Raw genomic sequence first — 12458 nt, forward strand, 5'->3', positions numbered from 1 at the left:
GAGCCATAGAGGTTTAGAGAAGTTCAGTTTCTCTGATGGGGGGAGACGAACGGCCCAGACAGCCTTTACCGGGAAATCAGGCTAGTTAGAGTGAGCGGTACTCGGTGGGCAAGGTTCCCCCATGCAGCCCAACACAGAGCAGGGAGTGTTTTCCAGAGCAGGAATCTGAAGCCAGGAGAGAAGTGATATGACCAGGATCCCACGGCAAATTGTGGCAGAACCCGGCTCAGCGCTGGGCTTCTCACTGTCTTCACCCTGGTCAGTATGTGCCACGCAGCTGCAGATGGTTGGAGATGGCACTCGTAGGTGGAAGTTGGCATCTCAGCGTCATTCTCATTTATTAGGAGGCTTGGAGCCACATTCTTCTTGGGAGTTGATTATATGTCTCATTTATTAGGAGGCTTGGAGCCACATTCTTCTTGGGAGTTGATTATATGTTTCCAAAACCGAGTTAACTCTTTGATCCTTGTTTGAGATCCTGGGATCTTGAATTGTAATATGTGTTTCCTGCCTCATCCCAACTCCACTGCAGATTCTGCATGATGAACAGGTGGGAGCAGTTAATCTGAAATTCCTCAGGGCAAGATTTACTAACTGTATCTGTGTGGCCTGCAGGAGCTAAGAAAATTTTCTGAAGTGCCATACCCATGGAGTGCCATGTCCTGGGGAGAATCTAGCTTGAGCTGCAAGGTGAGCAAGCTAGTACTTTCTTCAGAGCACCAAGCAAAGTACTGCAGTGCGGAGCTGTCTTGGTCGCTGTGGTTCTTCCTTCTCTGTCCTGTCCCATCTGTCTGGCATGCTTTGCCCAGCAGTGTCTCCGAGATGCTGTGGGACAAGAACACAGTGAGCCCAGCTGAGAAAGATGCCCAGTTTGATAGTCGTCCCTGGCCACTTGCTGAGTCCCCTCAGTCTCTCAGATTCCCGGCCTCAAGCCCAGCTGTGCAGCTCTTAGCCCCTCAGCTCAGCTCCTTGGAGGCTTCCAACCTCAGTCATGACAGCCCCCTCAACCCTGTCTCTTGAATCTTGAACTGAACCTGCCTCCAACCCATGCCTGTCCCCATCCAGCTCCTGAGAAGCCCCTGGTTTCTTACCCCAAATCCCTGCACTTTGCCAAACCTCCGTGTTCCCTCCAGACTATCCTCCATCAAGTGGGGTCAGGGAAAGCCCTGCTATGACCCGTCAACTTGATACTTTGGCAGGTGGGTGTGGGATGAGGCCAGGGTTGGATCAGGTAGGAGACAAAATAGCCAGAGGATGGAGAGGCCAGCTGGACATGGGGCTACTCAGGAGTCAGGCCAAGGAAGTTCAACTCTGATGTGAGTCCACAGAGCGAGTATAGACTGGACACAGGTGACACAGCTGAGAAGTCCAAAGCCTGAGAAAGGTGGCTTGGAGGGAAGTGGCAGTGAAAAGCAGAGACTGGAGACCAGCTGCAGCAACTGAGGGTCTCTGGCTCTGGTGCATCTCAGCTGGGAACGTGTGGGAGATGCAGCCTTCGGTCTACGGCCCTGACTTGAGTCTGTCCCTTAGGCTGTGACACACAGCACCCTCCCAGCCTTTACTGTCACCTCTATGCTGACTTCGGCTGTTCCTCTCCTTCCACCCCGTAGGTCTACCTCCTGAACCTCTCTGCTCACTTGCACACTCCTTGCTGTTTCCCCACAAGCCCAGCTTTGGCTCCCGGCCCACCTGCTGGACCTCTGACCCCAGGCTGGTGTAGGAGGTGCCCTGCTAAGACCAAGAGCAGTGCCTGAAGCCTTCAGGAGAGGCCCTGGTGTGACCTGTGACTGTCTTCAGATACTCTTGGCGCTCAGCCAAACCTTGGCTGCTCACTGAACTTGACCAGGGTACACACACACACACACACACACACACACACACACACACACACACACACACACACACACACACACACACACACACACACACACACACACACACACACACACCTGTTTACTTTTGACTGAGGTGTTGGCTGCTTCTGCCCTGTGTCTGGCCCTGCACTGTCCTGTCCTGAGTTCTCTCTCCCTTCACTCAGGGATGGAGTTCTGGGGTTCCACCTGGGCTGCGTTGGGTGCCTAATCCGGCCAGTCCTTTTCTTGCTTCATGACGTCTCAGAGCTAACATTGCAGTGCTGAGGCTGTGGAAATCATGTGGGCAGGAGCCTCATCCATCTTGTTAGCCTGTGACTCCTCAGTGCCAACACATAGTAGGTGCCCAATAAATATTTGTACAGGGGCCTGAGTTCCAAATAAGGAGGTGGGTGGTCTCAGGGTCAGGGCCCTGATGTCCCTCCACCCTCTGCTGCTAAGATGCACATCTGTGTGTGGTGCATGTTAAACACCAGATGCGCCTGGGGCACCTGTGTCTTAGAACCCTGCATCCTTTTCTCCATCTGACTCTGTAGTTGACTTGAGTGCCCTGCTTGTTCACGCCCTCATGAACATATGCCAGTGGGGACAAGAACTCTCCTGGGAAGAGCATGTTCTGTTGAAATACAAGTGCTTTGGGGAAACAGGTGCTGTGCCAGTATGAGCCTTGTGCAGGTGCTTGGTCAGGAGAGAGGTCACTCATTTTTGCCTTGCTCACTGGGGTGGCCATTCTGGACACGTGCTTTCAATTAAAATTCACCAGGAGGATTTGCTGGGCTACCTGACAAGGTGGTGAGTTGTTGTCCTGGTGTCTCCTGGACACCTGAGAGATCTAGAAAGCAGACCTTTCCCACCATTTGGGGAACTGAGCTCAGTCAGTAGTGTCCGGAGGATGGGGGTTGCTCCCATGTTCTGAGTCTACAGAGACACTGGGTCAAGGGAAGAACATAGATGCTGGCCTGAGCTGGAGAGCAGAGCGAGGTCTATGGGGCCTAGAGAGGAAGCTGAGACTATTTTCAATGCATACACCCTCCCCCCAGTACCCCCCGTTGCAGCCTGGCTCTTCTCAAAGTCAAGGTGAACTTCCTGAGGAAATGGAACCACGGAAGAACCTAGAGGAGAGGACAGCCTACTTTTCAGGCTCGCCTGAAAATCCACCTGCTGGCAGTTTCTGTGGATGCCTGTGAAAGTGTGTGTGATTTAAAGGAACATGCAGGACACTGTCCCACCAAGTGATGAGTTCCTTTGTCATCAAATACAAGAACTATATATTTGGTCTTTGTCCCTGGTTCCAGGCACAGAGCTTCTAAAACCCTTGTAGCTTCCTGAGTGATAAGGGTGAGAGGAACATTTTTGGTTATTCTTATAAGCCTCTGCAACCAAACCTGAGTTAATGCTAATGAGATGACTCTTGGAGGGTGGGCCCTTGTTGCCAGAGGAACTAACCATGGGATTAGAGGATTAGAACTTTTATTTTTTTGATTTTTTTTTGAGGATTGGAACTTTTAGATCCACCCCTCCCTCCAACCTCTGGGGAGGAAAGAGGGGTTGGGCATTGAGTGAACCACCAATGACCAGTGATTTAATCAGTCATGCCTGTGTAAGGAGCCTCCATAAAAACCCTAAATGAAAGGATTCAGAGAGCTTCCAGGTTGGTGAACACATTGAGGAGCTGGGAGGGTGAGGTACCCAGAGAGGGCATGGAAGCTCCATGCACCTTCCACATACTTTGTTTTTTTGGATCTCTTCTATTTGGCCGTTCCTGAGTTGTAGCCTTTATAATAAACCAGTAGTAGTAAGTGTAGTGTTTCCCTGAGTTCATGAGCCATGTAGCAAATTATGGAACCTGAAGAGGGGATCATGGGAATCCCTAATTTGTAACCAAATCAGAAGTGTGGGTAACCTGGGGACCCACTACTTGTGACTGGTGTCTGAAGGGGGGCAATCTTGTGGGACTGAGCCCTTTACCTTTGGGATCTGTACTAATTCCAGGTAGTTAGTGTCAGAATTGCTTAATGTGAGGGTAAACCCCACACCTTTGGTGTCAGAAGTATTGTGAGTAGACGACACAGTTTTTCCTTTGGTCATGTAAGAAATAACCCCAACACGTGTCCATTTTGTGGTTGGCTTTTTGAATCAAGCTTTCCTTTAGTGAGGCTAATGCTATCAAGGAAAATCCACAAGACGTGAGGGAGGATCATAGCTGTTGGCAGGACTGACCACAAGGTGGAAAATTACGTTCTCAGCCTAGTTCATACTTTGGTTTACACAAATGTATGGGAACCATTGCCACTGCAGGCCCTTTTGGTGCTTGAATGCAATAGAAATTAACTCCTTCGTGTAGAGTTGAGTGTTTGGCCCTAGAAAGTCAAGGCCTGCTGACATGAAAAACGGCTGGCCTGGCTTCTAGAAGGGAGAGAGCTAAGAATTTGGCTTAGCAAGGTCATCACCCTCAGCTGATGCCTCAGCCAGAGGTGCCTCAGCCAGAACAACAATCTGTCCAGCAGACCATAGAGATTTCAATCAGGTCAGTGCGGTAAAGATTAGAATCTGGGTTCAGCCAATTGCTGGAGGAGCACTTTGCATATAGCATTGGCTTCCTGGCTCCACAATTATTTCACAGCTCATTGTAGGTTATGCAATAGCCATTTTGTTTGACAGCCCTGACCTGAAGGTAAGCCCCAGTGGTTCAGTTCCTTCAGGAGCCAGGCGTGGCTCAGCGTCTCACCTCTGCCTTATCCAGTTCTGCAGCAGTGTTAGGAGTATTCCCCGAGTGAGTTGCTACACATCCCACAAACAAGGCAGGAATGACAGCAGTCCGCATTCTCTGCTCGGTTGGGTGGACTCCTCCAGGATCCTCACGTGATCGCCACTGGTCCCAGTGACAGACCAGCCCTTCTGCCGCTCCCCACGGAGCCTGCGCCATCACTGTCATCTTCCTCTTCCTCAACAGGAGAGGCTGGACACAGAAGGCACTGCCCCGCCTTTGAGAAACCTGGAACAACTCGGGGAGACACAGCTGTGTAGGTAAAGAATACCTGGATGGCAGAGGAGACATGATTCTGTAGATAAACCCCACACTCACATCTGCACCCCACCAGGAGAGCAGAGGAGTGACTGGTCTCCACCTCGGGGCCAAGGGCTGCCACATTCCCCCCTCCTCCTTCTTTTGAACAGCTTTATTGAAGTATAATTGATGTACAATAAGCTGCACATGTTTAAAGTACACAGTTTGATGAGTTTGACATATGTCTACGCCTGTGAAGCCATCACCACAGTCAAGAATGAACATATTCATCACTCATTTCCTTGTGCCCCTTTGAAACCCCTCCTTCCTGGCCTTCCTGCCTTGCTTAGCCAACCACTGATCTGCTGTCAGTCACTATTAGATCAGTTTACTTTTTCTAGAATTGGATATATGTGGAATCAAAACGTGTGTTCACTTTTTTGTCTGCCTCCTTTTACTCAATATTATTATTTTAGGGTTTATCTATGTTGCTGCGTATATGAATAGTTTGTTCCTTTTTGTTGCTGAGTAGCACTCCATCACATGAATATGCCACAGTTTGTTTATCCATTAATCTGTTGATGGACATTTGAGTTGTTTCTAGCTTGGGGCTACTAGAAATATAGCTTCTAAGAATGTTCACATACAAGTATTTGTGTAAACATATGCTTTTATGATTCTTGGGCATGGAATGGCTGGCTCATATGTTTAACTTAAAAAAAAAACCTGCCAAAATTTTTTCCAAAATGGTTAAATCATTCCCATCAGCAGTTTATGAGAGTTATAGTTTCTCCATATCCTTATCAACACTTAGTATGGTCATCCTTTTAAGTTTTAGCCATTCTAGTGGATGTGTCATGGTATCTTACTGTGGTCTTAATTTGATTTTCCCTAATAACTAATGATGTTGACCATGTTTTCATGTGTTTACTTGCCATCCATATATTTTCTTTGGTGAAGTGTCTCTTCAAATTCTTTGCCCATTTTAAAAGCTGGGTTGTTTATAGTAATATAATGTATAAAATAATTATACTATAGTATAACTTATATGTTATATATTATACATTAAAATAATATATAATTATTATAAAATATTTTAGATTATATATTATATATAAATATTTACAAACTATATATCCACCAAAAGGTTTATATTTCAAATATATATTCAAATATATTATATTCCTCCTGGGAATTTATTGACAGTTTCTGTGGTAAAATGGAACCAGGTAACAACTATGTTGAAATATCAAGAAGGAGACTAAAGTTTATACTTGCTTATTTAAAAAAAATTATATATGTATATATATCTCCACCAAAAAATATGCCTTTTGATAGATATATAGTTTGCAAATACTTTCTCATAGTCTGCAGCTTATCTTTTCATGTTTGTAGCAGTGTATTTTGAAGCACAAAAGTTTTAAATCTTGATGAAGATTTTTAGATCAATATATTGATTTTTATCCTTTAGAGCTTGTGCTTTTTGTGTACTATTTAGGAAATCTTTGCCAAATCCAAGTCCACAAACGATTTCTCCTGTATTTTTTTCTAGTCATTTTATAGTGTTAGTTCTTACATTTAAGTCAATGATCCATTTAAATTTTTGTATATGGTGTGAGGTAAGGGTCTAGATTCAGCCATTTTCTTCCTAGATTCCTGGTGCCCTGGGTTAGTATTCTGTCCTCTCTCCACCACACCTCCATTTCCACCTCTTCATGAAGCTACCATCCTGCCTCTGATGTTTCCTAAGCTATTCAGCCTCTGATCTCCTGCTCACATTCAAGCACTTGGTGGGGACAGAGACACCATCCCGCTTCCCCCTGCTCTGGGTGCCCTGGAGCACCCCCATCTGGCAGTGATCATGGAGGTGAAGACCAGAACAGCTTCCCTTTGAAACCATTCCACTCTTGATGGACAGTAAATGCTTGTGACAATTTGCCTTCCCAGATATCTATCTCTTATAGTGACAGCCAGAGGGTCTGGAACTCCCCACTGGGAGAGATAACTGGACTCTTAGAGTTCTAAAAATCAACTGGAATCTCATCTGGCCTGACATCCTTGTTGGCACTTGCAGAAATCCATGTGCTTGGAAGGTAGGCAGCCTTCCTGAGTGGGAGCAGGTATTGTTATCTTCATATCAGAAGTGAGCAAACTGAAGTTTCATAAGATTCAGTGACCTGACCAAGGTTACCCAACTGGCTCATCACAATGTGCCTTAACTCCTGGGCCCAGAAAATCAGACTTCCTACTCCCAGGCCAGCAGTTCCCACCCTGTAAATGCTTCAAGTTGCATGTGGAATTTCCTGCCAACAAGACAAACTGCAGCCACACATTCTTTTATGGTTTCAAAGAAAAGCAACTGCAATGAGTGAAGGGTTTAAAAGGGTGTATTTAAGGTCTTGGGTGCAAATCAAAGGTTTGGGAGAGGCTGGTTTACCCTTTTCCAAGTGGATCTAGACTTTATTTTTTTCTTCTACTTTTTTGGGGTCTGGAAAGGGAGCTCTCCTGCAGGGTTCAGGGGTCAGCTCACAGCACTGAGTCTGTGGGAGAAAGAAGGTGAGGGCTGGCTGGTGTACCTCCTTCAGTGCCGCACACATCAGGCCCTCCACGATGCTTCACAGTCCCCATCAAGACCCAAGTTTCTCAGCCTGGCCCATTTCCAACCTCAGCCTCTTTTCCCCAACCTTTTCATCAGCACTTTGTCTACCTCGCTAGTCTGGTCACCTCAGGGACACCCACACCCTTTACCTGGTCTACACCCTCCTTCCTGTCCCTCAGCTTTGCACGCAGGAGTACGCCTGCACTTGGTCCCCTGAGAATCAGCTTGGGTCCCAGATTCTCTCAGCTGGACAGGCCTGTTGCTGCCCTGGCACCCTCAGGCCTGGCTACCCTCACGTGTGCTACGCCTGTCTCTGAGGCTCAGTCTTGTAGAACCTCTTCCCCTACAGCCTGAAACTGGTAATTAGGCCTCATCTCATTTTCCTCTGCTTAGCTTTGCCATGTGTCTTACCTCCCCACATAAATTGTAAGCTCCTCCTGAGCACGGACAGGTCTGATCCTTCCTCATTCCATTGTATCTCCTCATCACCTGGCCTCATCCATGTAGCACCAAATTGATGTGGATTGCTTTGATTTGATTTGCCTGGGTCTGAGTCTTAGAAGGAAGGTGGGAGGTTTGCCAGCTGTAGTTTATAGTTTTCCTATGAACTCTGGAAAGGAAACAGGCTATGGTGACACAGAGATGCAGACTGCTCTCAGGGCTGGAGGCTTGGGGTTAATAAGAGCTGGAGTTCATCTCTGAAGGTGAGAGAAATGAGGGGCCATGGAAGAGAGGTCCTGAGCTCAGAAGCAGCCCTTACACCACCAGGAGAATCCCTGCCAACAGAAACGTCTCCATTGTTTTTACACACAGGGAGGGCAGGAATGCTCTGCGTGCCAAGCTCCAGGAGAACTCAAGCACTGCTGCTTGGGAATGATTTTGCTCGTGTGCAGCTTCTACCTGTCTGCTTGAACTGGTTTTAAAGAATTCAGAAAACATGCACACCAGGCACTGCAGAGGGCACTTTGGGGGCTAAAGGACGAACAAGACATGGTCCTGGCTCTTAGTAAACCTGCCGCCCAGCAGTACTAAGTTTACACACTTGAGTATGATGCAAGTCCCTGACAGTCACTAAAGGCAGGAGCTGTTTGCTGGAGAGGAGACATTTAGGATGAGAATTCCAGAAGATTAGGGCTTGAAGAAGGAAATTGCAGGAGGAGGGATCTGCGTGAGTGAAGGCAAGGAGTTAGGATCGTGCAGGGCATGCACAGAGGATAGGACTGAGTTGCCTGAGTGTAGGCTGAGACGGGAGCTTAGGACCAGTCGGTACATATCCTTGAAAGCCAAGAGACAGAAGATAGAATGGTGGTTGCCAGGGACTTGGGGGGAGGGGGAAGGGGAGTTGTTTTTTAACAGTACAGAGTTTCAGCTTTGTAAGATGAAGTGTTTTAGAGATGGATGGTGGTGATGGTTGCACAACAATGTGACTGTACTTAATACCACGGTATTGAACACATAAAAATAGTCAGATACGTTTCCCCAGAGAAGATATACAGGTTGCCAACAAACACGTGAAAGGGTGCTCAACATCACTAATCATTAGAGAAGTGCAAATCAAAACCACAGTGAGGTATCACCTCACACCAGTCAGAATGGCCATCATCAAAAAATCTACAAACCATAAATGCTGGAGAGGGTGTGGAGAAAAGGGAACCCTCTTGCTCTGTTGGTGGGAATGTAAGTTGATACAGCCACTATGGAGAACAGTATGGAAGTTCCTTAAAAAACTAAAAATAGAATTACCATATGACTCAGCAATCCCACTACTGGGCATATACCCTGAAAAAACCATAGTTCAAAAAGAGACATGTACCCCAATGTTCATTGCAGCACTATTTACAATAGCCACGATGTGGAAGCAACCTAAGTGTCCATCGACAGATGAATGGATAAAGAAGATGTGGCACATATATACAATGGAATATTACTCAGCCATAAAAAGAAATGAAATTGAGTTATTTGTAGTGAGGTGGATGGACCTAGAGTCTGTTCTACAGAGTGAAGTAAGTCAGAAAGAGAAAAACAAATACTGTGTGCTAACACATATATATGGAATCTAAAAAAAAAAAAATCGTTCTGATGAACCTAGGGGCAGGACAGGAATAAAGGCACAGACGTAGAGAATGGACTTGAGGACACAGTGAGGGGGAAAGGTAAGCTGGGACGAAGTGAGAGAGTAGCATGACATATATACACGACCAAATGGAAAATAGATAGCTAGTGGGAAGCAGCTGCATAGCACAGGGAGATCAGCTTGGTGCTTTGTGACCACCTAGAGGGTTGGGATAGGGAAGGTGGGAGGGAGATGCAAGAGGGAGGGGATATGGGGATATATGTATACATATAGCTGATTCACTTTGTTGTACAGCAGAAACTAACACACCATTGTAAAGCAATTATATTCCAATAAAGGTGTTAAAAATAAATAAATAAGAAAGAAATAAAACCACCCTAAAAATAATGGTCAGATGGTACATTTTATGTTATATGTATTTTACCACACCCAAAAAAAAAAAAAATCCTTGAAAGCCAGCTTAGTGTTTTAAGCGCATGACCTCTGGATTAGATAAACAGACCTAAGTTGGGTAACCTTGGCGTCATAGTTGGGTAACCTTGGGCAAGTTAGCTCATTTCTGAAAGCCTCAGTTTTCTCATCAGTAAAACTGGGATGATGTCAAAAGCAGTTTGTAGAGCAGCTGTGAGGAGGAAATGAGGATATGGCTGTGGTGTGCACAGTATGTGCCTACATACAGCCATACAGTAAGCACTCAGCAGGTGATCATTGTTAATGCCATGTGCTGAGTCTCTTGCCTTAGGGAGCCCAACATTGATGGCAGGGGCGGTCATTGGAAGGGGCAGGATGTGAAGCCTGGTAGTGCTCAGACACATGTAGTAGACAAGTAATGCTGGGGGCTGTGTCAGGAGACAGTGGGGGTACTCTGGGTATGGAGGATGACTTTCCAAAGCTGCGTGGAGCCAGAAATGAGGCCCAGCTTCATATCTCTCTCTCTCTCTCTCTCTCTCTCTCTCTCTCTCACACACACACACACACACACACACACACACACACACACACACACTCTGTGATCTTGAATCCACTATCCTATTCTGTGCTTTCTATTTTTCTCATCATTTCTGTGTTTATGTCTCTTTTGGATTGATTATTTTTTATTATTGTCTTTTTTTCCCTCTATTAATTGAAAGTTATACACCGTGTTTCTTCTTTTTCCTTTTAGATTCCTTAGAATTACCACATGCATACTTATCAATATCTAAAGTTAGTCCCTCATTTTACCTTCCTCTTTGCAAAATGTAAAATCTTAAAAACATCTTAACTCTGTCTACCGCCTCCTGACTGTTACATTATTGTGATGTACTTTAATTCTATCTGGTTTTATTGTGACCTCACAGGACCTTATAATTCCTGTTATATTATACAGCCAACGTTTGTTCAGCTTTACCCACATATTTACCACTTTTTTGGGCTCTTCATACCTTCTAGCATCTCCAATTTTCCATCTGGGATCATTTTTTTTCTGCCTAACATACATCCTTTTTTTTTTTTTTAAACTTTTATTGGGGTATAGTTGGTTTACAATGTTGTGTTAGTTTCAGGTGTACAGCAAAGTGAATCAATTATACATATACATATATCCTCTCTTTTTTACATTCTTTTCCCATATAGGCCATTACAGAGTACTGAGTAGAGTTCCCTGTGCTATACAGTAGGTCCTTGTTAGTTATCTGTTTTATATATAGTAGTGTGTATATATCAATCCCAATCTTCCAATTTATCCCTCCCCCTCTTATCCCCTAGTACCCATAAATTTATTTTCTACATCTGTAACTATTTCTGTTTTGTAGATAAGTTCATTTGTAGCCTTTTTCAGACTAACATACATCCTTTACAATATCGTTTAATGAGAGTTCCTTTGTTATACGTTCTGTCAGGTTTTGCTTGTCCGAAAATGTGTTTGTTTTGTGCTCATTCATGGAAGATATTTTCACTGGATAAAGAATTCTGGCTTGTCAGGTCCCTTCCACTCCCAGCTTCTATTGTTGCCATTGATAAATCAGCTGTAATCTAAGCACACTGAATTTTTCTTTGGTTCTCTCTCTCTTTCTTTTGTGTATGTTCTGCAATTTACTGTATGTGTTTAAGGGTGTGTTTTTTTCTTTTCCTCTTCTTTTTTCAATCCTGCTTGGAATTCCTTGGGATAATTAACATCTGTGAATGGTGTCTCTTATCAGTTCTGGTAAATTCTCAGCCGTATCTCTTCAAGCATTGCCTCTCTCCATTTTCTTTCTCCTCTCCTCCCAGAACTCCTACTAATGAAAGGCCACTCTTTTTCATGTCTCTTAAGCTTTATTCCGTATTTTCTATCTTTTGGTCTCTCTGTACTGTTTTCTGTTGCTTATTTCTAATCCACCTGCCAGTTCACAAGTTGTCTCTTTAGTTAAGTCTAATCTTCCACTGCATTTTATTATTTTTTTTATTGAAGTATAGTTGATTAACAATGTTGTATTAGTTTCAGGTGTACAGCAAAGTGATTCAGTTATACATACATATATCTATATTTTTCCACTGCATTTTAAAATTTCAGGTACATTATTTTTCATTTCTGGAAGTTCCCTTTGCTTCTTTCTCAAATTGGTTAGGTCACTCTTTATAGTTTTCTAATTCCTGCATATATTTTCAAGCTTGTCTTTTATTTCATTAAGCATAGTAAGCATGATTGGTTTCATTAAGCATAGTAAGCATGATTGGTAAGCATGATTGGTTTATTATACTCAATAATTCCACTATCTGAAGTTGTTTTACATCTGTGTCTGCTGTCTGTTGTCTCTGCTGGTTCTTGTTCATTGTTTCCTTGTGTGCTTGGTTATTTTTGCCTTGTGTACTGCTCAAAATTTACTTGAAATTTTATTGGGGGTATTTGCTGAAGCCTGGGACGAAGATGCTTTCCCCCAGGGAGGATTT

This window comes from Mesoplodon densirostris, chromosome 19, assembly GCF_025265405.1.
Source record: "Mesoplodon densirostris isolate mMesDen1 chromosome 19, mMesDen1 primary haplotype, whole genome shotgun sequence".
NCBI classification, from domain to species: Eukaryota; Metazoa; Chordata; class Mammalia; order Artiodactyla; family Ziphiidae; genus Mesoplodon; species Mesoplodon densirostris.